The 23,003-nt window shown below is 44.9% G+C and overlaps 1 long non-coding RNA gene across 1 annotated transcript in view; it reads right to left on the reverse strand.

Moving 5' to 3' along the window:
- Positions 1–5,405: 5,405 nt before the first annotated feature.
- LOC134478482 (uncharacterized) overlaps positions 5,406–23,003 on the reverse strand; it is a 56,550-nt gene continuing 38,952 nt past the window's right edge. Inside the window, exon 3 of the long non-coding RNA XR_010051117.1 lies at positions 5,406–21,483. This is a non-coding gene — a long non-coding RNA (uncharacterized LOC134478482). The remainder of the gene's footprint in view (positions 21,484–23,003) is intronic.

Here is a 23,003-nt window from a genome sequence, read left to right on the forward strand (position 1 = left end):
TTCAAGCCAACCAATTTGTGACACTTTACTGTGCCAGTACTGGGAGACTAATACAGAATTCCATGTCGGGGTGGGAAGGATTTGAAGTGAAACACTCAGAACCCCTTAAGCATTCAATGTCGCTGTTTGTGATGCACACTCAACCCTAGAGCAGCGGTCCTTGACCTTTTGTACCAGAAACAGGTTTCACTGACAGCATTTTCCCGTGGACTGGGGGGAAAAGGGGAACAGTCTCAGAATGATTCAAGCATATTGCAAGGCTGTAAATACTGATAGCTTTTCCCGCTCACATCCTGCTACGTGGCTGAGGACGCCTGCCCTAAAACATCTGCGCTCCTGAAGGAGATGCACAGTAAATCTAGTTTAATCTGAGGTCCCCTCCCCTGAGTCTGTTTACTCACAACCTGCCTTATTTGCCGCACTGCTGAGTAATGCTGTGCAGCAGAGCATGAGACGTCTCCAGAGGAGGAAAACCAGAGTCAAATAAAGGAACTGAAGACCTCATAGGAAAGGGTGGGGAGATGGGCGTTGAGACCAGGAGCATCCCAGAAGCGTGGTGCTCAGGAACGGATGGATGCCTTAGAGAGCAACTCAGCTCTGCAACTCGTTTTTGCACATAAGGAACCTGAGGTCCAGCTTTACAGCTGGTCGCCCAAGTGCAGGCAGAGCCCTGCTGCTTGATAACTAGGAGAACTTACTATTGAATGCTGAATTATGTCTGTGGCAATCTATTCATTTCCTTGGGAATAAACCTATCCCATAGTTCTGTAAATCCATACAATTTACAAGCTGGGTTCCACTCCGTAACTGAAGTGGATTTCTACTTTGGCAGAGGCTGTTTTAAATTATGCATGGCCCACTAGGGAGGAATCTGAGACTAATCCATGGCCAGCGCAGTGATAGCCCCTCATAACTTGCTCCAAGAATCCAGCAGCATGGTGGTCTCTGCCTCCCTGGCCAGGCAGGCAGGCCTGAAGTGAGCACTTGGAAGATGACAGTGGTGGAGAGGAAGCATCTCTAGGAAGATACTGGGCACTGGGTGCTTGTGAGGCAGTGATCGGTTAGGAACAGTGTCTTTGGTCAGGGTGTCTGGACCCTGAACCTGTGGCTTGGATTTCATGCCATGGTGCAGTGTGTCAGCTTTGCATTACTGTGACAAAATACTTGAGAATATCAGCTTAAAGAAAGAAAGGTTTGTGTTGGCTCACAGTGTCAGAGAGTTCCATCTATGGCCATGGGATCCATTGCTCCTGGGTCCCTACTGAGGCAGAAGGTCCTGGAGAGGAGCATATTGTGGGGCAGTGAGAGCAGGAGGAGATCCTGGAACAGGATGTTCCCTTCCAAGTCACATCCCCAGGGACCCACTTCCCCCAACTGGGATCAGCCCTCTAGCATTTGCACTGCCTCTCAGTTACTCTATCAGCTAGACACAATGTTTCACCTGATGAGTTTTGGAGGACATGCAAGACCCAAACCATACATCTTACAAAGGGGTGCAGCTCTTCCAAGCATTTACAAGGGAAAAAGGAGAGCAGGAGAGAGTAGCCGATGGATCTGCCCTGAGACCCCCACTTCCGGCCCCCGCATCTTTACATTTTAACCTGTGCCTATGTGGGCACCCAGTTTCCGTTTTGAAGTCTCTGCACTGGTGCACTTTACAGTGAAATCACCCAGGTTCTGGAGAGAAGATCGTGGAATATTCAAAAATTTTGCAAGCCCATGGTGGTTAGAAATTGGCAACAGTGGAGGAATTTTTGCACCATGAAAATCAGCAAAGTGCACAGTCCAGGGATGTTCTGTTTTGTTGTTTGCTTTGTTTTAGTTTTAATTCTGTTTTTTCTCCCCCCGAGGGCTGGCTTCTTACTTTTACACTGCGCCCCCCAACGTCACTGACAATTCCACTTCCCTCCCAACTGCCGTGCAAAGTTTTCACTGAAATCATGAACTGTAGCCCCTTAACCTCCCTGTCACCTTCGCCAGTAGATCTGCAGTCTTTCTAGGGAAAAGGGCTCCCGGTCCCTGCTGTTCCGGGCACAATTCACACCTCGAGTGCTAAGTGGAAACACAGTCCTCACGCGCAAAGGGAAACACACCCACAGCGCCCAAGGCCCCCCATTTCCCAGGATTCCATGTGCCCCATTAAGTGGGTCACAAAAGTATCTTGTAACCAAAAGACACAGAAAGCACTGTGTGGTGTCCCTGCCATCTATGGGAAACACATGGCCCAGTCCTCTGGCCGTGGCGGCTGTGGCACTCCTGCCAGGTGGCCCCCGCTGGGAGCCTGCCCATCCTGGGAGACTTCAGTCCAGATGGCGGAAGCCGGGCCAGCGGAGCGGCTCACCAGCCGCCCCTGGACAGTGAGAATGAATGGTTTTCATGAATGTTTCTTTAGCCACTTGACTCTCCGCTCCCTCCCGCATTCTTGATACTGGGCCAAGACGCCCTCTGGAGTTTCTAATGATCCCCTCGTCCCAACCTTGGAAATTTCCCACTGACCATTACAAACAAGGACAGATGAAGAGAACTCCTGAATACTATCAAATTCCTTTTCCAGGCAAAACATGCAGTCACCAGGAACAGGTTAGACCTGTTGAAAATTCTTGCAAACTGGTCATTTGTGAGTCATAGGTACACAGCCCCGAGCGTAGGCTGGGCTGGGGTTAATTGCAAGGTTTGGCCGGTTGCCTGTATAATTGGCTCAATTCGGTTGCAAAGGCCACTTGAGTGATGATCAGAGGTCCTGCTGACTCAGACCATCGGGGTCAGCAAAACTGAAAACAAAACAACTGGCCTGATTAGCCACCGAAAAGACCAATTCGAGACAACCTGGGAAATGGATCCCATGTGAATCTAGGAGAGCACTTAACTCTAAAAAGCATAAGTAATTATCGCTGTTTGAATATGTTTAACTTTTATGGAATGACAATTTGATGTAGTTCAGCCTAACAGCGTGTCCCTTAGACTTCAGGGACTCCCTAGTCCAACGTCTCAGGTAAGCTTGAGCTGCCCACCAGTAACAGAAAGAAATGCGCCGTCTCCTGCCTCTCTTCCTACATTCTGGCTCATTCTTCTCAAGGGCAGTTTACTGCAAAGAGCCCTGGTTGGAGACACAGGAGACCTATAGTTTAGCCCCCGTTGACTCGCCACATGGTCTTAGATACTCATTTCTCCTCTAAGTCGTATCCTTTTCCACGAAGCAACATCATAAACATCTCGTGGCACCGAAATGAGTTGATGGATGTGAGCGTGGCTTTTTAAAGTGAAAATTACTACACAGATAATTTAGAGGCTACACCCATTACGCCTATCACCCCCTAGTGATATGGGAGCCCGCGCACTCCTGCAGGAGAGAATAAATTTTGAATGCAATCGTAACTGATTACCCCTTTGTTCCAGTGTCATTTCTGATAGCGAACAATGCCACAACAGTAACAAATTGCCGATGTATCTCCCATTAGTCATCGGAGTTTAAAAGACTTGATAAATAGCAAGCAAACACACTGGCTCTTTGGAGCGGGGAATCTGTGTTATTGACAGCAGCAAATTACATTTCTTTGGAAAAGAGGGTGTCACAGTTCTTGGAGATTATTTGCTTTTTTGCCACGACATCAGAAAGCCCCCGGGAGTTTTTAAAGGCCAGGACGGTGAGATGCGCAGGCCTGTGTCCCCGCCCAGGACCCCTCTCCTTCCATCGTTTGTGTGACATGGCTGGGGAGCTGCCAAGGTGTGGCCTCGCCTGCCCCAAAGGAATCAGGCAGACAAAGGCAAACGCAAAAGGGCGAGGTGCAGGCACTGTTTTTGAGAAAGAGACAGCACAGGGGTCAAACGGCTCCTTCTGTGCCCTCTTCGCTGCCATATCAGCGGCCTCCTGTCTTCCTTCCCCTCGGGCGACAGCCCAGGCAGATGCCGCCCTGTGGAGCCGCTGCCAGCCCCACTCCACTGGCAGCTGTTGCCAAACCCCCGGGAGAGCAGCGTGACCTTGGCACCAGAGTGAGCAGGACACATCTGCAGAGCGTCCCCTGTGCCTGGCTTCGTGCCTGTGGGCTCCGTGCCCTGCTATCCAGGAGGTGGCCAGCTGGTGCCACTTAACTCGGCCTCTCCGGCACCGGGAGGGAGCGGGCGCTTTGACTGTTCACCTCAGGGACCTGCGCTCTGCTGTGAGCCATGCGGTATTTTCCAGATATGGACTTGTCTTTAAATTTTCCAGGCTTGGGGGATATTTTCAAATTTCCATCAGTGACCTTTCCAAAGTTTAAATGGGTTAGCCCTCAGCTATTAAGAGGAAATGTTACACTAAAGACCAAGAACACCCCATCTACAAGGGTGTAATGCTAATCAGTAAAGCCAGTCACAAAATGACAAACACAGTCGTGTCGTGATGCCACTGTCAAAGTCACAGAAACAGAAAGGAGAACGGTGGTTGGCAGGAGGGAGGGGGCAGAGGGAAGGGACCACGCGGGTTCATGGGTACTGTGCAGAGTTTTACAAGAGAAAAGCATTCTGAAGCCGTGGTGGGAAGCTGCTTAACACTACCGAACGTATACTTAGAAATAGTGATGATGGTTTAGTAAACCGTACTCTATGCATGCATCCATTACCACAACTAAAGCTCTCAAAAGTTTTAAAAAGAATACCAAACCTAAACATAATAAACTCATGGCGTTACATATAGGAGAGAAGGGGATAAGAAAATACCCTTCCAATAGAACTATCGGTGATCACCCAAAACAGCTTCTGCTGCTCTTCCCAGTTGGAGACTGTCACTTTGAAAGCAGCTATTCCTCACTGTGTTTATAAAACAATTACAAAAACACAGAGCCCCAATGGTGGTAAGTAACTGGTAATATTAGCTAATAATATTTGGGTGAAAAAATAAATTAATGGTCTCTCACAGTTGCTTCTTCTCATCCAACAAGGTGTTGACTTTAGAAATGGGACCCAAGCCAGGTGTGGTGGTTCACGTCTGTTATCCCAGAACTCCAGAGGCTGAGGTAGGAGGACTGCTGTGAGTTCAAGGCCAGCCTGGGCTACATGGTGAGCTCAGGGGTGGCCTAAACTATAGAGCAAGACCCTGCCTCAACAAAACAAAAAAAGAAAAGAAAAGAATCAAGACCCAAAGCAGAAGCTTAATCCCAATGGTTGTCTGGTTTGTTACAGGATTTTTGTCTCCGTTCATGGAAAGATTAAAGGTTAACCTGGTTTTCCATCTAGCTGTGCCTCCCTTAGAATTAGAATTACAGTTCTCCTCAGTGTTGGGCCAAGTCCTTTCATCTCCATTTAGACAAAAATGGAAACCAGGATCATGAGAATCCCTCAGGGTGGGTGTTGAAAGGAATTTCCCCTGCCCTCGCCCCCATCTCAGGGAGTGGCCCTCTTCCATGGCCCAGAAATTACAATTCCATCTGTCTGAACATCAGCATCGCGTTTATTTTTTTTTTCCCATGGAAGGAAACTCACTAAAGAAAACTGAGAGGAACACCAGCCGGCAAGTCCATGTTCCGAGGAGAGGTGGTTCTTTGATGTCCTGAGCTCGTGGAATCGCCTTGAAAAATGAATTCCCTCAAAGGTTTATAGGACGTCCTTGTTAGGTCCACACTCTAAGAAATAAACCAAAAAGAGTCCACCCAGGTGTTGGCTCTGTCTTTTTTTTTTTATTTAAAGAGGAAAAGAAAAAGAAAAAGAAAACAGAAAAAGGGTAGAAGTAATACGTAATTTAAAAAAAAATAAACAGTAAGAAATCACTAGTTGATAAATTACATATTGTCCTCTTAGAAATAGATGTTCAAGGGCTGGGGATTTAGCTCAGTGGTGTAAGCGCTTGCCTGGCAAGCGTGAGGTCGTGAGTTTGATCCCCAGTACCAAAAAAAAAAAAAAAAAAAAAGAAAGAAAGAAAGAAAAGAAATAGATGTTTAAGTTACAAAAGTAAATCACATAAAGTGGACATTCAAACATCGAGACTACAACCACCTCTGTTCAACTATCCAAAAAAACCTGCTAATATGGTTATCAATCCTACACACTTAAACATACATGCAGTTATATCCTTTAGAGCACTTTCTTTTCCTGTCTTTTTCACAATAGCAATTACACATTTTGGGTTATATTACTCTTACATTTCTTATTACTTTTTATACTACACAGTGTGATATTTATAAATATGATTCTTATTTATTTCACTTATCAGGATAGTCTCAAGTTGTCTCCATTTGCTTATGAAGATCATCCTTTAATATAGCTAAGTAATATTCCATTGTATAAAAATACCACATCTTACTCATCCACTCTGCTGTTGATGGGCATCTTGGTTGTTTCCAAGATTTAGCTCTTACAAATTGTGCTGCTATGAACAGGGGTGCACATACATCACTGTGGTATGACCTTGTCAGGTTTTCTGGGAAAATACCCAGGAGGGGAATAGTGGGTTGACTGGAACTTCCAATTCTAGTCTTCTGAGAGATCTCCATAGTGATTTCCATAGTGGCTGCACCAGTCTACACCCCACCAACAGTGGAGCAGTGTTCCTTTTTCCCCCGCAGCCTCGCCAACATTTGTTATCAGTTGATTTGTTCATGGCAGCTATTCTTTCCGGAGTGAGATGAAATCTTAATGCTGTTTTTAATTTGCATTTCTCAAATGACCAGTGATGGTGAGCATTTCTTCATGTATTTATTTACCATTTGTATATCTTCATCTGAGAAATGTGTTCATCTCAGATGCCCATTTTTAGAGAAGGTCTTTGAATTTAGAGGGCTTGATATTTTTCAATTCTTTATATGCTCTGGATATAAGTCCTTTGTCTGAGGGGTTGCTGGCTATAATTCTTTCCCATCTGTGGGTTTTCTTTTCACTCTGTTGGTGATTTCTTCTGAAGGGAAGAAACTTTTTAATAATAAGAGATCCTAGTTGTTGATTCTTTGAAGTGTTTACTATGCAGTTTGCATTTTATTCATGAATTCTCTGCCTACCTCTAAGTCTCCAAGACTTTTATCTACCTTGTCTTCCAGTAGATTTAGTGTTTCATTTTAATATTTAGATCTTTGATCCATTTAGACTTTAGCTTTGTGCATGGTAATAGGCATGGATCTAGTTTCAGTCTTCGGCATGTGGAGAGCAAATTTTTCCAGCACCATTTATTAAAGAGCCTATCCTTCCAGTGAACATGTTTAGCCCCTTTGTCAAATATCAGGTGGCTGAGTGTCTTTGTAGTTGTGTTTACATCTTCTAATCTGTTCCATTGATCCTCAGATCTATTTCTTTGCCAGTACCATGCTGATTTTATTACTGTGGCTTTGTAGTATAGTTTCAACTCAGGAATTGAGATGCCTCTTGGCTTGCCTTTTTGCCCAGAATTGCCTTTGCTATTCTAGGCTTTTTCTGTTTCCAAATGAATTTTAGGAGTGTTTTCTCTAGATCTGTGAAGTATGTTAATGGTATTTTGATTGGGGTTGTGTTAAATCTGTGTAACAGTTTTGGGAGTATGGCCATTTTCACAATGTTGGTTCTTCCTAGCCATGAGCAAGGAATAACCTTCCATTTGCTAATATTCTCTTCAGTCTCCTTTTTTAGCATAGCATAATTTTCAGCATATAGGACTTTACACTCTTGGTTAGGTTAATTCCTAAGTATTTGATTTTTTTAGATGATATTGTGAAAGACGATATTTCCATAATTTCTCTCAGTGAGTTTTTTGTTTGTGTACAGCAATACTATTGATATTTAAGCATTGACTTTGTATCCAGCTACACTGCTGAATTTGTTTATTACCTCTAGTAGTCTTTTAAATGGAGTTTTTTTGGGTCTTCCTATATAGAGTATCATGTCATCTGCAAATAGTGATAGTTTAACTTCTTCTTTTCCTTTTATTTCTCTCTCTTGTCTGATTACCCTGGCTGGTGTTTCAAGAGCTATATTGAATAGGAATGGTGATAGAGGACGTCCTTGTCTTGTTCCTGATTTTAGTGTGAAAGCTTTCAGTTTTTGTCCATTTAGTATCATGTTGGCAGTCGGTTTGTCATAGATGGCCTTTATATGATTGAGGTAGACAGCGTGTATTCTGAGTTTCTGAAGGGTTTTTATCATGAACTTGTGTTGGACTTTATCAAAAGCTTTTTCTGCATCTATTGAGATGACCATGTGGTTGTTGTTTTGGTCTCTGTCGATGTATTATATTGTATTATATTTATTGATTTGCATATGTTAAACCATTCCTGCATTCCTAGAATGAATCCTACTTGGTCATGATGTATAATCTTCTTGATGATTTGCTGTATTCTATTTGACAGTATGTTATTGAGAATCTTTGCACCAATATTCATTAGTGAGATTGGTATATGGTTCTCCTTTTTGGTGGGATCTTTCTCTGGTTTTGGTAGAGAGTAATACTTGCCTTAAGGAATGATTTAGGGAGGATTGCTTCCTTTTCAGTTTCATTGAAGAGTTTAAGGAGTATTGGCATCAAATCTTCTCTAAATTTCTTGTAGAATTCAGCCATGAATCCATCAGGACCTGGGCTTTTCTTTGTTGCTAAGTTTTTAATTACATTTTCAATTTCATAGCTGATACTGGGTGATTTAAAATTGCTATATCTTCTTGGTTTAGCTTTAGTATTTCATGTGTTTCTAGAAATCTGTGCATTTCCTCTGTTTTTTCCACTCTATGTGAGTAGACATTTTCAAAGTAGATATTCATGATCTTTTGAATTTCCGTGGGATCTGTAGTAATTTCCCCCTTTTCAGTCCTTATTGCATGTATTTAGGTTTTTTCTTTCTTTTTATTTATGACATTAGCTAGAGGTTTGTCAATTTTGTTTATTCTTTCAAAAAGCCAGCTTTTTGATTCATTAATTCTTTGGGGGTTTTTTTAGTTTTAATTGCATTGATTTGTGATCTGATCTTTATAATTTCCTCTCATCTATGAGCTTTGGGTTTAACTTGCTCTTCTTTTTCTAGAAGCATGAGGTGAAGCATTAGGTTGTTTATTTGTGCTCATTCTGTTTTCTTGATATGACAATTTATGTTTCCCTTTTAAGATCGCTTTCATTGCATCCCACAAGTTACAGTATGTTTTTTCTGCATTTTCATTGAATTGTAGGTATTGCTTTATTTCTTCTTTAATTTCATCTGTAGCCCACTGGTTGTTCAAAAGGTTGTTATTTAATTGCCATGTATTTATGCAGGTTTTGCAATTTTTGCCATTAATTTCCAATTTCAGTGCGCTATGGTCAGATAGTATGCATGGGATAATTTCAATACCTTTGCATTTACTTAAGAATGTTTTATGGGATAATATATGGTCTAGTTTGGAGAATGTCCCATGCACAGCTGAGAAGAATGTGTATTCTGACATGGTTGGGTGGAACACTCTGTAAACATCTACTAAGTCCAATTGCTTGCAAGTATGATTCAGTTCTATTATTTCTTTGTTAACTTTTTGTCTATTTGATCTATCTCTTTGTGACAATGGGCTGTTAAGGTCCCCTGTTGTAATTGTGTTCTTATGTATTTGGTTTTTCATGTCCGTTAGTATTTGTCTTGTATAGTTGGGTGCTCCTGTATTTGGTGCAATATATTTAAAATTGTTAGTTCATCCTCTTGAATTTTTCCACTAACAAGTATGTAGTGACCTTCTTTATGTCTTTTAGCCATTTTAGGTTTGAAGTTCACACTGTCTGAAAATAGAATAGTTACCCCTGCTTTTTTTCTAGGTTCTTATTGCACGGAACACTGTTTTCCATCCTTTGACTTTTAATCTACGAGTTTCCTTTTAGGTCAGATGTATTTCTTGTATACAGCATATTGTGGGATTCTGTTTCTTGATACATTCTGTCAACCTATTTCTTTCGATAGGTGAATTGAGGCCATTTACATTTATGGATATAACTGATATGTACTGGCTCCACTTTGCCATGTTATGTTCCAGTTCTTTGCTTTCTGTTTTTCCTCATTGTTTAATTGTTTGTCCTACCTGGTGGTTTCTTCCTGTTGTTGTTCTGGGGATTGTGGTCACTTTTATCTCTAGCTAGTATTTCTTTCAATACTCTTTCTAGGATTGACTTGCTGGATGTGAATTTCTTCAGTTCTTCTTTGTCATGGAGGTATTTTGTTTCTCCATTAAATATGAATGAAAGTTTGTCTGGGTTGAAAGTTGTTTTCTTTCAGGGCTTGAAATACCTCACTCCAAGTTCCTCTTGACTTGAAGGTTTGTGCTGAAAAGCCTGTCATTATTCTAAGGGGCTTTCCTTGGTAGGTGAGCTGTGTCTTTTCTCTAACAGCTTTTAATATTCTGTTTTTATGCTGTATGTCTGAGACCTTAATTATTATATGTCTGTGTGTAGATTTATGTTGCTTGTGACTGCTTGGCATTCTATATGCCTCACCTATCTGCATATCAGATTTTTCTCCATGTTTGGAAAATTTTCTTCTATTACTTCTGTGAATATTTTGATTATGTCATTTGCATTGACTACTGCATCTTCACTAATGCCTATTAATCCTATATTTTTTCTCTTGGCATCATCTTGAAGCTGCTGGATTGTTATTTCATGCTGCTTTGTTATTTTTAAAAGTTCTACCCTTTCATGATCACTAATTGTGATCCTGTCCTCAAGGTCCGAAATCCTATCCTCAGCCAGCCTCATTTAAACGGTTTTGCCAGCTTTGAATAGAATTTTTTGTTTCTTGGATGTCTCTTTGAGTTTGTTTCATGAATTCTGTTTGTTTTCTATATCATTCATTCAAGGTTTCAATCAGTTTCCCCTGCTCCTGTACTTTTTTCTCTATTTCTTCTTTAGCTGTGCTCAGCAACTCCTTTACTAAGGTTGCTATTTCTTTACATGGGAGAGTACTTCTAATTTGATTTCCTCTATAGCCTCATGAAGTTGTTTTTTTATTTCACTCACTATCTTCTCAGAGATTTCTGATGTGTTACTTTTGAACTCCTCTATTTCAGTGTGTCCTGTACTTGCTCCTGGTGGACTAGATGTTTGAGATTGCATTTTGCTTTTTCATTTTGCTGTTTTCCCTCTTTGAGTCAGTATTTGGTCCTTCAGTCCCACTAGAGTCAACTATTGGTAATGTGTATCTTGAGGTCCTAATGTAAGGTTGATGTTTGTCCAATGCTGGGTCCCACAATGAATAAATGGGCCAATCATCTGACTCCCCACTGCAGGACCTGTTGGGTGAGTCCAGTATTCTTCCTGGGCAGTCAAGCCTGGTAGTAATGATGTAGGTCAACTTGTAGTTTCTGCTATTTCTTTATCTTCAGGTTATTCCAGGTCACCAAATCTCCTTGTCTGTATTATTTGTGTCAGCAGAGGCCCTACTGTGTCCCTTTTGTGTGCCTGTGTATCTCATAAGCCCTTTTGATTTTCTCCAATTTGGGGGAGTCCTTATTGGCACATTCCTCATGTTTTCTGTGTGCAGGAAGAAGTCATTCACACTCTTGTCAGACTCAGCAAGGTCTTACAGTTAGTTGGAGGGAGCTTTACTACTGGCGTATTTACCTACTGTACACCTCTATGTTAGAGGCATACTCGCCACACTGACTAGAGCCTGCTGAGATCTTCTGTTTGGGTGAGGCGTTCTAAATCTCTCTTCAAGCTAGCACAGTTAATCCACTGTAGTCCAAGGTTCTGGGAGGAAAGGTGGGAGCTCTGGCTGGAGTTCCCCGGTCCCACGAGGTGGTCTGCAGAGACGGTGTCTAGGCTGGCCCCAGGCATGCCTCTGGCATTGTGTGGCTTGAGAGGCTCCTCACGGTCCTTCTTCCACAGCCTCTAGCCAGCAGAAATCCCAGAGCAAGAAAGTTTCACCAGCTGGCCGGAGTCCTAGCAATGTGCTCAGGTTCTGGACTTCTGCACAGGGAAAACCTCGGCTCTGGGCTCCTCAAACCAATGGCTCCTAACATAACATATCCTTCCCTGACTTCACTTGCAGGTCATAAGTGAAGCCCTTGCTGAGCGTCACTCTTGCAGCATGTGGGAGGGTGGTTGAGGTCGACAGGAGGCTGCCACAGTGTCCAGAAAGTCTTCCTGGGGTGGGCATTTCTCCACCGTTTGTGCTCTTCTCCCCTCTGCCGGCCTCCTGGGTTTCCGGGGAGTCTCCCCACCAGTCATCCTCTGGTTCACACCATTCCCATGCTCTGTTTCTACCCTACTTGGCCGGGATTCTGGTGTCCACCTAGGCTCGGATCTTCTTCGGACACTGCCCTCTCCTGGCCCCTCAGAACCCCAGGAGGTGCCCCTGGCTTAGTCTCTCATTCTGTGCACTGACTTTGAGAAAATGTTCAGTTCGTAGACTCCTGGTGTAGAAAGACTGACAAAATTGACAAGACACAGACAGAAAAAAGCTTGAGAAAGAGAAGGAAACTCTAGGATAATGTCCCCCCTCCCAACAAAAGCCACAGTCAGGACTTCCTGTGCACAAATACAGCAGCAGTGGAATCCTAAAGAAGGAGCATAACATCCAAGTACCACCTCCAGCAAATATTCATCTTCTATTTTCTCAAAAAATGCTGTGAGCTCCCCGGTCCTGCCATTGATTCTGTAATCATGCACTTATTAAAGGGCCTTCTTGTCATGTGTCTCTGGCACCTGACACTGATATTGGCTGGAGGAGGCAAAGTTAAACAGTCATTGAATGAATGAGCACAGAGACCCAATAGTGGGGCTACAGCACCAAGGGTGACCCCCTTGGTTATTCCTATGGCTACAGAGATAAAACCTGGGTTTTCTCTGGAACTATCACAACTCAGGACTCAATAGAGCTCCTTCTGCTGGGGCAAAGCTGCAGAATCCCGGTTTCCTACACAGTGAGGTGCAGGCGCCAGCAGAGCTGCGTGGTTGCCTTCCCATAAACAAAACAAGTGCTGCCTTCCTTCCCTGTCGCACCCACCCTGCCTTCCAGGACAGCAATTGGTCCCATCAGTGTCTGGCATTTTCTTGAAGGTCATGAGTACACTGTGCTAAATAAATTGGATTATTTATGAAGTGAGGTTATTCTCCAAGCACAGAGGCAGATTCCCAGGTACTTGTGCTGAGTGTAATTAATGAAGTGCTCTCTTTGGATCAAACTTGCCAGTGGAATGAGATCATCAAATGCCAGGCTGGGCCATTCAGAGCCAAAATGGGTGGCCCTTATCCAGGGTCAGATAAAGAACCTCGATGCTCAAAGCCCTGGGCATCAGGAAATACAGAATACAGGTTGTGATAGCAAGAAATATGAAGTCAAAGTACCATTTTTAATTTTCCCTTTTCTTTTGATCATGATCATTTATTTTAAGAAAATGGTTTTGCATTCAGTTTGGCATCCTTAAAGCAAGGTTTCTTATCATCCATGTTAGCAGCCATGTTAGCAGTGACATATCTGCAGGCCTACCGCTTCTGCTTTGAAATCTCAATTAGCTTGGAAGAGTTTGCAAAGCACCTTTGGAGGGGGTTTGAGCATGAGGCATGATAGCTTAGATGCCATTGGAAGAACAAAATGCATCTTTCCAGAAGCCACTAACAAAAGGAGAGGGGAAATCTGAAGGCTCGGAAATGTAGCTTCCATCACCTGGTGATGACATGATGGAGTCTAGAGAAAACATGGAGCACTCATAGCCTTTTGGAAATTATGTCTCACCCAATGAGTGCCTGGATTAACCTGTTAGTGACGTCTGGAAACATTTTTGGCAAACTTGTGACCAATCAGCAGTGCTGTGCATAAACTGATCATGTTGCAATACGTATGGCTCTGCTGCCCGAGTCCAAACTCTCCCCTGTATTCTGTACACCCATCACCTAGGTTAGGCAACTAACTCGAAAACACTGCTGTGACACAAAACTCCATTCCAAACTCCACAGAGCCCTGTGAGTCACAATGGACGGCCTTGCTGGATTTGGGGGACGACCTCGCTTCCGCTTTCCCAGGATGTTGCTGGCTGCCTGGCAAATAGTGTGGGCGCAGGGACATATCTGCAGGCTACTGCTTCTGCTTTGAAATCTCAATTTGGCTTGGAAGTTGCCTGTCTTGGTTACTTTTCCATCACTGCTGGGACAAAATACCCAACACCCAAAGTGAATGAAGGAAAGGTTTATTTAGCTCACAGTTTGTGGAGGTTTCAGTCCATATTCAGCTGGCTCCAAGGCAGAGTGGCACATGGCAGAGGGCAACAGCTCATGGAAGCAGAAAACAGCACAAGCAACAAGAGCAAAATGGGAAGAGCATAGAGAGTCCCTTATATTGTCTATAGGCCACATCCACTGGGGTGTGGAACCCACACCCATAATCGCAGCACTGGACCATGAATCAGTCACAGATCCTAGCAGCCTGTTTCTATAACTGCATGAGGCTTTGGGGGGACATCCAGACTCAAACCAAAACACTGCCCCACTCTCTAATCCTACCAACCACCCAAACCATGGCTAAAATCACTTTTCTCACTTTTCATGCAGCTGCTCCTAAAATTCTGCCACTGGGAATCTAAATTGGGTGAAATACTTGCTAAACAGACAGCTCCTCCAACCCTATTCTCTCACTCTGGCCTGTCAACAAGGCCTCCTTCCACTGAGAGTTGCCTTTTTAATTTTGATCCAGACCATAAGACTCATATAGTCACCAAATCACTGAAAAGGCACTGAAAGGGACAGGCTCTTCTTTCCCTGTAATCTGGGCACTGAGCTGGCCTCAGGTAGGCTAGAGTCTCTAAAGCTCACGTTGGACTAATCAGCCACCTCATAAACCATCACCTGTCCAGTCTGTCGACTCTTCTCCTCTCTACCCAAGCATCCCCAGAAAACCTCTTCCTCCAAAGGCCAGAGCCCATTCTTTACCTGGGTATTAGAGAACTGAGCCAGATAACCCAGGCTGAAGTGCTGGCTCTGCCCTGGTGTGATGTTGGCCAGCAAATGCATGTGTCTGACTCCCAGCGCCAGCATGCACATTCAGAGACACTTCCTCAAGGTGTCTGCCAATGTGCTCCTCCATCACGGCCATGCTGGCCACTTGCCTTCTGCTCTCAGGCCTCTCTGAGCCCTTTTTCTTGATTCCTCTTCTTGGGTTCCCTTGCTGAGTGGCTTCCGAGTACACATCAGTGGGAATTGGCCACTTTCATCAGGCGGCACCCTGGAAAGTGGCTCCTTCTCCTGTGGTGGCATGGTGGGGGTGCCTAGCTTCTAACCAATAGTCTGGTTCTCATTTCCACCCAGTGCCCAGCTCCTGGGCTCTGGGTCATATCAGTGTCTCTGATCCTAAAGCTGGCAGCCTCCTGCTGCAGTAATCATCGCTTGCGTAGCTTCTCATCTCTTCCCATGTAACCAGTTCCCTGTATTAAATGCTTTCTGTTGAAGACATCTTGAAGGATTTCTGTCTCCTGGCTGAACCAGGAGGTTGTGGGGATGAAACCTGTCCTGAAGAATTACAAACCTCACAGATCCTAAGAGCACTTTACATCTGAATGCACAGATCTAAGTCACACACATCTAAGTCCTCTCCCCCACAAGAAACCACCTTCTCCACTGCTGCTGACTGCTCTCCCTCCTCTGCCAACACCCCACCCTGCTGCCTTTATTGGCGAGGGAAGCCTTAACCATTTTCCACCGGGATAAAACATTAACCACACTCTGGGCAGACAAATCAGTCCGCCAAGGCCAGGGATGCAGCACATGAGCATCTGAGGCAGTGCTAAGCCTCAGAAAGCAAATAACTTCATTCACTCATGTGGAAAGCTCTCAGTAGGCCGTGCCCGTGCATCCTGACGACTAGGAGCTAGGAATTCTGTCTGGAAAGTGGTCAGGATGGAGAACTGAACACAGCCCCAGCTGTACACTTCCTGCCTGGAAACAGAGGTTTAGCACCTTCCGTCTCTGAGAGCTTTGGGTTTGTAAACTCCCGTATCTGATACTTACTCTGTCTGACTCTGTGTCTTCACTGAGACAAAGGCGAGCTGATGCTGATGGTGGCATCCTGAGCAATGGTGCAAGGGTTTCCAGGCCCTGGACAACCAGGGTGCATTCCTGCCTAGTGAGGGTCAGCGGCTTGTACAGAGGAGTCTGACGGGGCTCCATGCCCACATTTCCCTTGTCGAAGATCCCGATACCAACCACATAGTTGCTTTAATACAACCCAACACACTTTCCTTAATATTTGCAAAGATTTGGAGTGGCTCTATAACTGGTCTGGGCATATTGTTATTCCACACACCTTACCTTAGAAATATGCCTTTTGATCAAAGAAAGAAACAGTTACTGGATGAAATCCTATCAGGTGGCAGTGTATGGCACAAACTTCACATCTCTGACATGAAGAATCTTCAGCTCTCCACTCATCTGCTGTCTTCAAAAGGCAGATGGTGGCAATGAAAACTTACCTGGCCCCTGGGAACCAGGGAAATGAAGTCTTCCCTTCCTGACTCCTGGCTTGCCCCAGACAGAGGATGAGACAAAATGGCATCATTAACAAGAGAACATCACTAAGTGGACTTCTGGAGAGATCACTAAGAAATTCATCACATTCAAGGGCCATTTTTGTTTTTCAACTGACTCTATTACAGGCCACAGCACATGCACCGTACTATCCCCCAGGCTCGCAGTGGGGGTGGGTTCTGAGCTGCACCCCTCCATGCTATGGCTGCAAAGAAAGGCCCTGCAGACACTAACCCTCGTGGACATTCCGGTATTAAACTCTAACTCCATGCTATCTTTTTCTGAATCATAATTTTCTCAAAATAGAGTCATTAAATGATTAGGGATAGAGATAAAGGTAGCTCAGAAGTTTTGCATCCAGGAAGCTTTAATTCCTAACTAAATCCATGTTAGTCTCTCAGAGCCGCCATGACAAAATCTCACACATGTGGGGGCTTACACAACAGAAATCTATTTTCCCACACTCTGAAGGCTGAAAATCTGAGCTCGAGGTGTCAGGAGGGCAGGGAAGGGAGACTCTCCTTCACGGTGCCCTCCTAGCCCGTGCGGTTTGCTGGCCATCTTTGGCGTTCCCCAGCCCGGAGATACTTTGGTCTTATCGCCGCCTTCATCTTTGCATACTGTCCTCCCTGTGTGCAAGTCAATGTCCAAACTTCCTCCTTGTCCAAGGACATCAGTCACCTTGGATTAGGGCCCATCCTACTCAGGATGACTTCATCTTCCCTAATTCCATTTACAGCTATCCTATTTCCAAATAAGGTCATACTCGGTATTAGGGGTTAGCACATCAAAATGTAATTAACTGTTTGACCCTCTAAGATGCATGCCCTTATCTCAGGCAAAACACAGTCATCCCGTCCCAACATCCCCAGCTGCCTCAACTTTTCCAACATCAGCTCTTAGTCCAAAATCGCATCCAAATAGTCTTTAAATTAGATACAGGCAAGACTCAGGATATGACTCACCCTTGGGCAAAATTCCTCTCCATCTATGAACCTGTGGTGCTAGACAAACTCTCTGCTTCTGGAATAGGAATGTCTATCCTATCTCTGTCTCCTTACTTCAAAAGGGAGAATTTGATGGAAAAAGGGTCCCAGGTCCCTAGCAAGTCTGAAACCTAACAGGGTAAACTTTGCTCATTGTTAGAAACTGAGAACAACACTCATAGCTTTGCACTCTGTGGTGGATCTCAGCATAGGAAAGGCCTTGTCCCTCAATTAATGCCCTGACCCTCAATTAATGCCTGAGGAATGGTCCTAAATGGAGTCCTTATGTGGTTTTGCACATGTAGGTCCACAGTCCATTGAGTCTGCTCTCGGCACCTGCAGCCTGGATCTGCGACCAGTGATCAGCAGAAGCGCCCAGTCCCTCACTGACCCGTGTCACACCCTGTCACACCTAGCAGGGAAATCAGCAGCAATCCAGACTCTTCAAAGCACATACAGATCCAGCCTCAGCCAAGCTACAGGAACTCAGCATGGAACCAATGCTTGCCATACTCTCAGAACACTGTTTCAGTTACAGCTCCAGAGCCAGGGTGGGAAGCACCGTCCTTGTGAAGAACAGATTGTGACTCGGATGGTGTGAAGGGGAGCTGGGCTCTGCTCCTTAACTCCATAGTCGAGGCTTTCCGGGAGTCTTTAGGATGAAACAAATGGGTCTCCTCTTGTCAAAGCAAACAGAAAATACATCACCGTGGACAATATGGATAAACCTGGAGGACATTGTACTGGGTGAAATAAGCCAGCCACAGAAAGACAAATAATGCATGATGTCACGTGTACATGGGATCTAGAAGAGTCTAACTTACAGATGCAGAAAGGGGAGACATAAGTGACGTTGGTCAAAGGGAATAAGTTTTTAGTTCAGCTCCAGGGATCTGCTACACAGCACGCTGAGCATGGTGAGTAATTATGGGTTCATCTTTAAAATTTTAAAGAAAGTAGAATTTAAATGACCTCCCTACAAACAGTATGAAGTGACATCTATGTAAATTCACGTGATTTAGTCTCTTCATAATGTGCCACAGAGATAACCCGGAGCTACTGTGGATTCAATTCCAGATTACCGCAATGAACCAAATGCCACAGGAAAGCGAGTATACACATTTCGTGGTTTCCCAGTGCAGACAAAAGTTGTATTTGTACTACACCATAGTTTAGTAAGTGTACAACGTTATGTCTAAAGTGTACAAACCCTAATTTTTAAGTGCTATTGCTTTTAAAAAGTCACACGCCTTTAAATATTACACGGTTTCCCTTCATATCACATCCAAATGGAGATAAATGAAAGAGCAAATCAAAGGACAGATAATAGGAGCTGGGAGATAGAATTTTGCAGATGAGAAGGGGGCCAAGGGAAGGGGGGGACGTGAAAGTAAGTGAGATGTGGCATGTGTACATACCGACCCTTCACAGAGAATGTCGCTAGTGTGTATCACAGGCAGGCACTGATTAGAAACCACTTGGAAGGAATACAGGAAATCGCTAAAAATCACCTGAGCATTCGCTGAATCCCGGTCTTCAGTGGAGGTCCTAATTTTCTTAGCTCTTGAGATCTGCTCCTTGGTCTGCGTCGTGGTGGGCGCCGGAGTGGAGGGTGGTTGCAGCGATTTCTTAAGGTCACGGTGAAGTTTGCTGCCCTAGTGGCCTCGAGCACTCACAAAAGCTTTCCCCGTGGGTGCAAATGCGTCTGACAGCACTTGGCCCACGGTAGACTTCTTGCAAAGCTGGTGTCAGTGCTCCTTCTGCTGCTGCTATATCCACTTCTCTAACTCCTTTGCTGTATCTTCACCAACGTCCACAGCATCCTCACCACAAGTGAATTCCGGCTCCAGAGAATATGTCCCTGGCTCCTCTACTAGAAGCAACCCCTCACGCATTAAAGCTTCATCCTGAGGTTTTAGAATTCAGCAATCTTCGGGCTGTCCCTAATTCTAGTTCTCTTGCTATTTGCACCACGTCTACAGTTCCTTCCTGCCCTGAGGTCCTGAACTCCTTGAAGCAATCCACAAAGACTGGAATCCAATTCCTCCAAATCCCTGTTCATATTGGTATCTTGACTTCCACCCCTGAATCATGACTGTTCTTAATGAGGTCTATGATGGTGAATCCTCTCCACAAGGTGTACTTCCCTGCAGTCTGTCAGAGATCTTAGGAAAGGTGATTTTTAAGCAATACTACAGCCAGGCATGGTAGTGCACACCTGTGATCCTAGCGCTGGCAGGCAGAGGCAGGAGGATCACTGTGAGCCTGAGGTCAGTCTGAGCTAGACAGTGATTTCAAGGTCAGCTTGTACAGCATGGCGGAACCCAAAGGAAAGAAAAACACTGCAAAGTCAAAATCCTCCTTGGTCCAAAGTTTGAAAATGAATGTTGCATTAGTAGACATGGAAACACTAATCTTGTACACATTCATCAGAGCTCTTGGATGACCAAGCTCATTGCCTCTGAGAAGTAACGTTTGAAAGGAATCTCTCTTTACGAGATCTTTAGCAGATCTCCCTAGTGGGCACAAAATATTCAGTGACTCATGATAGACAAGCCTGCTGTCATCCGGCCTTGATTTTTCCAGTTGTAGGTCTGAGCACAGGCAGAGCAGATTCAGGAAAAGTCTTAAAGGCCCTAGGATTTTCAGGGTAGAAAAGCAGTTTCAATTGAAATCACCAGCTACAGCAGCCCCTAACAAAAGAGTCAGCTAGTCCTTTGAGGCCTAGAAACCAAGCAATGACTTCTATCAAGCTAGGGAAGGTCTAGAACAATCTTCTTTTCAAGGACATTGGGCGTGTCCACAGTGGTGATGACTGCAGACATAAAGTCTTTTCAGCTGCCCTGAAAATCTGCATGGCTTCCTCCATCAAGGATCCCAGCTCAGCCTCCTGCATAACTTTCCACAGCTTCTACATCAGCACGTGCTTCAGTCTATGCAGACAGATTACAGAGACCGCGTCTTTCCTGAAGTCTTTTGATCCAACCTCTACCATCCTCAGACTCTCCCTCCGGAGCTGCCGGGACCCTCGGCCTTTGTAGAACTGAAGACAGCTGGGGTCTGGCTCTGGCTCAGACCTCCACTCCTTTGGTCTTCAATCCAGACCACTGCCCCTCCCTCCACGGCAGTAACAAAGGCTGTGTCACATTCCTGTCATCCGTAGGTTCACAGGAATATCATTGCTTATTTTTTTCAAGCAACTTTCCTTCTGTTCACAGTTTGGCTACCTGATTAGCACAAGTGGCCTAGCTTCCAGCCTGTGTGAGCTTCTGAGAGGCCTTCCTCAAAGCTTCATCAGGTCTATATTTGATTTAGGATATGGAGAGATGGGGGCTTTTCTTTCCACTTAGACACTTAAGGGCCACTGCAAGGTTAGTAGCTGACCTCAGTTAAATACCGTATTCTCAGGAAATAAGGAGGCCCAGGAAAGGGAGGGGGCAGGAAGCGCTGGTCAGTGGAGAGGTGAGAACGCACACATTTCTCCTTTCTGTAGGGACAAAGTCCTCAGCCCCACAGCAGCAGCAGCAAAACCCCCGGCCACAGGTCACCACCGCAGTGACAGTGACAATGAAAACCTGAAATATTGTGAGAACTCACCAGACATGACACAGGCCATGAATTGAGCGGAACATCGCATAAATACACAGACTACTGGTCAATGTAAAATAAATAAAACTTTTAAAATAAGGCAAGAAGGTAAGGTAAATAAAACAGAATTATGATTTATAAGGAAGAAAAAAATGAAGCGTCCTGTTCCACGCTGATGAGTTGGCGGAGTAAACACTCCCGGGGCAGGATGTGTACCAACACTGCTCACCCCGAGGAAGAGGTAAATATTCAGTATTGGAGCAGGAGATTCTAGCACAAGGTTTCTCAAAGTCCAGCCCACAAAACACCTGCAATCAAGTTAGCCAAATTTTCCTGGGTCGTGTCCCGAGTCGGCTGAAGAGAGCTCTCTGGATAGGTCCTGTGGTCCAGATCCTACTCCAGAGCACGAGCCTTTTCAGGGAACAACCGTGGGGGCCTGAGAGCAACTTCTGTCTTCGTGGACCATACGATCTGGCGGAAGTGCTTTAATAACTCTGGGCCTCGTGCTTTTAACTGAAAGATAGGACAACAAGTTAAATATTCCTACCCAGAAAATCTTACATTTTTTTGAGTGCTGTGAGGATGTCACAAGGGGAAATGCCTCACATGACCTAAAGGTCACCACTTTCCCTCAGGCCAGGCCGTGGGGTAGTGACCAACAGGCATAACCCCAGGTTTGCATCATGCTGAGTGTGAGCTGTTGGCTCGTCCCGGGGAGCTCTTGTGCCCCCTCCCTCTCCACGCCTTCAAATTCCCCGGAATTCTGATCTTTGGTTTGAGCACTCTGACCACCAAACTGTTAGAAGATGCTTGGCTGAGAATGTCACATTGGTGAGATGCCACAGACGAAAATAAGGCACCAATGTTCAGTGTAGCTGGACAGCATCTTCCAGGCAAATATATGTAGGCTAACTCTCCCGAGGTGCATGACACTGCGGGGACAGCTCGTCAGCTTATGACGGAGTCAGTCAGTCAGTCAAGGAGCGCTGTTTCCTCCCTCATAAGTGGTCACCAGTCACATGATGCACAAGGGCGTGTGCATCGCATGGAGTCCTCACTCCTGCTGTTGTGGCAGGGCCAGGAATCCACTGAGTGTGGGAGCAGCGCTGCTCACCAAAGTCTTCCAAACTTACAGTCTGGCAGGGAAGTCAGACAGTGAACAATACACACATCATGACAAAAATGCAAGGGGCATCCTCTGCAGAGCGAGCAGCTAAATAATTGTGAAAGAGACGACTGTGCATAGGGCTGGGGTGCAGCTTAAGGATGGAGTGCGTGCTCAGCATCCATAAATCCCTGGATTCAACTCCCAGCACCGAGAGGAGGAAGGGAGGGAGGGAAGGAAGGAAGAAAGGAAGAAAAATAGAGAGAGAGAAAGAAGAAAGAAAGAAGTTTAAATATAGAGAGAAAGAAGAGGAAGGACTGAATAGCCCACAAGATAGAGATATTCATGATCTGACCTTTACGAGGAAAGCCCTCCAGTGCCCATGCAGAGGGCAGTTTTCCTTAGGAAGGTTAGTGGCTAATCTACCAGCTGCAAGCCATCTAAGAAGGCATTGGCAGAAGAAACTTAGCAGAGGAACAAGAACCGGCAAGATTGATTATTTTTAAATGAATTTATAGCAACAAAGTATGGTACATCCACACAGTGAAATATTATTCAGCTTTAAAAGGAAGGAACTGCGACGTGTGCCTCACCATGGAAGCTTGAGCGCATTATGCTCAGTGAAGTCAGCCAGTCGCAGAAGAGCAAGCGCTCTGATTCTACGTGCATGAAGGAGCTAGGATGGCCGGACTCACAGTCGGAAAAAGGGCAGCAGCTGCCAGGGGCCAGGGGGAGCGAGGGCTCGGCAATCGTGTAATGGGAATAGTTTAAACTCCCAGAGTGCAAAGCCGTGCTGATCTGTTTCACACCAATTTAAGTATACTTACCATAACTGAATTGTTAAAGATACTAAGATGATAAATTTTTTTTGTTACCATCAGTTTTATCATGCTTAAAAATACGTTTTAGCCAGAGCAGTGGAGGTTAC

The sequence above is a fragment of the Cavia porcellus genome, unplaced genomic scaffold, assembly GCF_034190915.1.
Source record: "Cavia porcellus strain 051 isolate PalLab524CR breed Dunkin Hartley unplaced genomic scaffold, mCavPor4.1 scaffold_13, whole genome shotgun sequence".
Taxonomy (NCBI): Eukaryota; Metazoa; Chordata; class Mammalia; order Rodentia; family Caviidae; genus Cavia; species Cavia porcellus.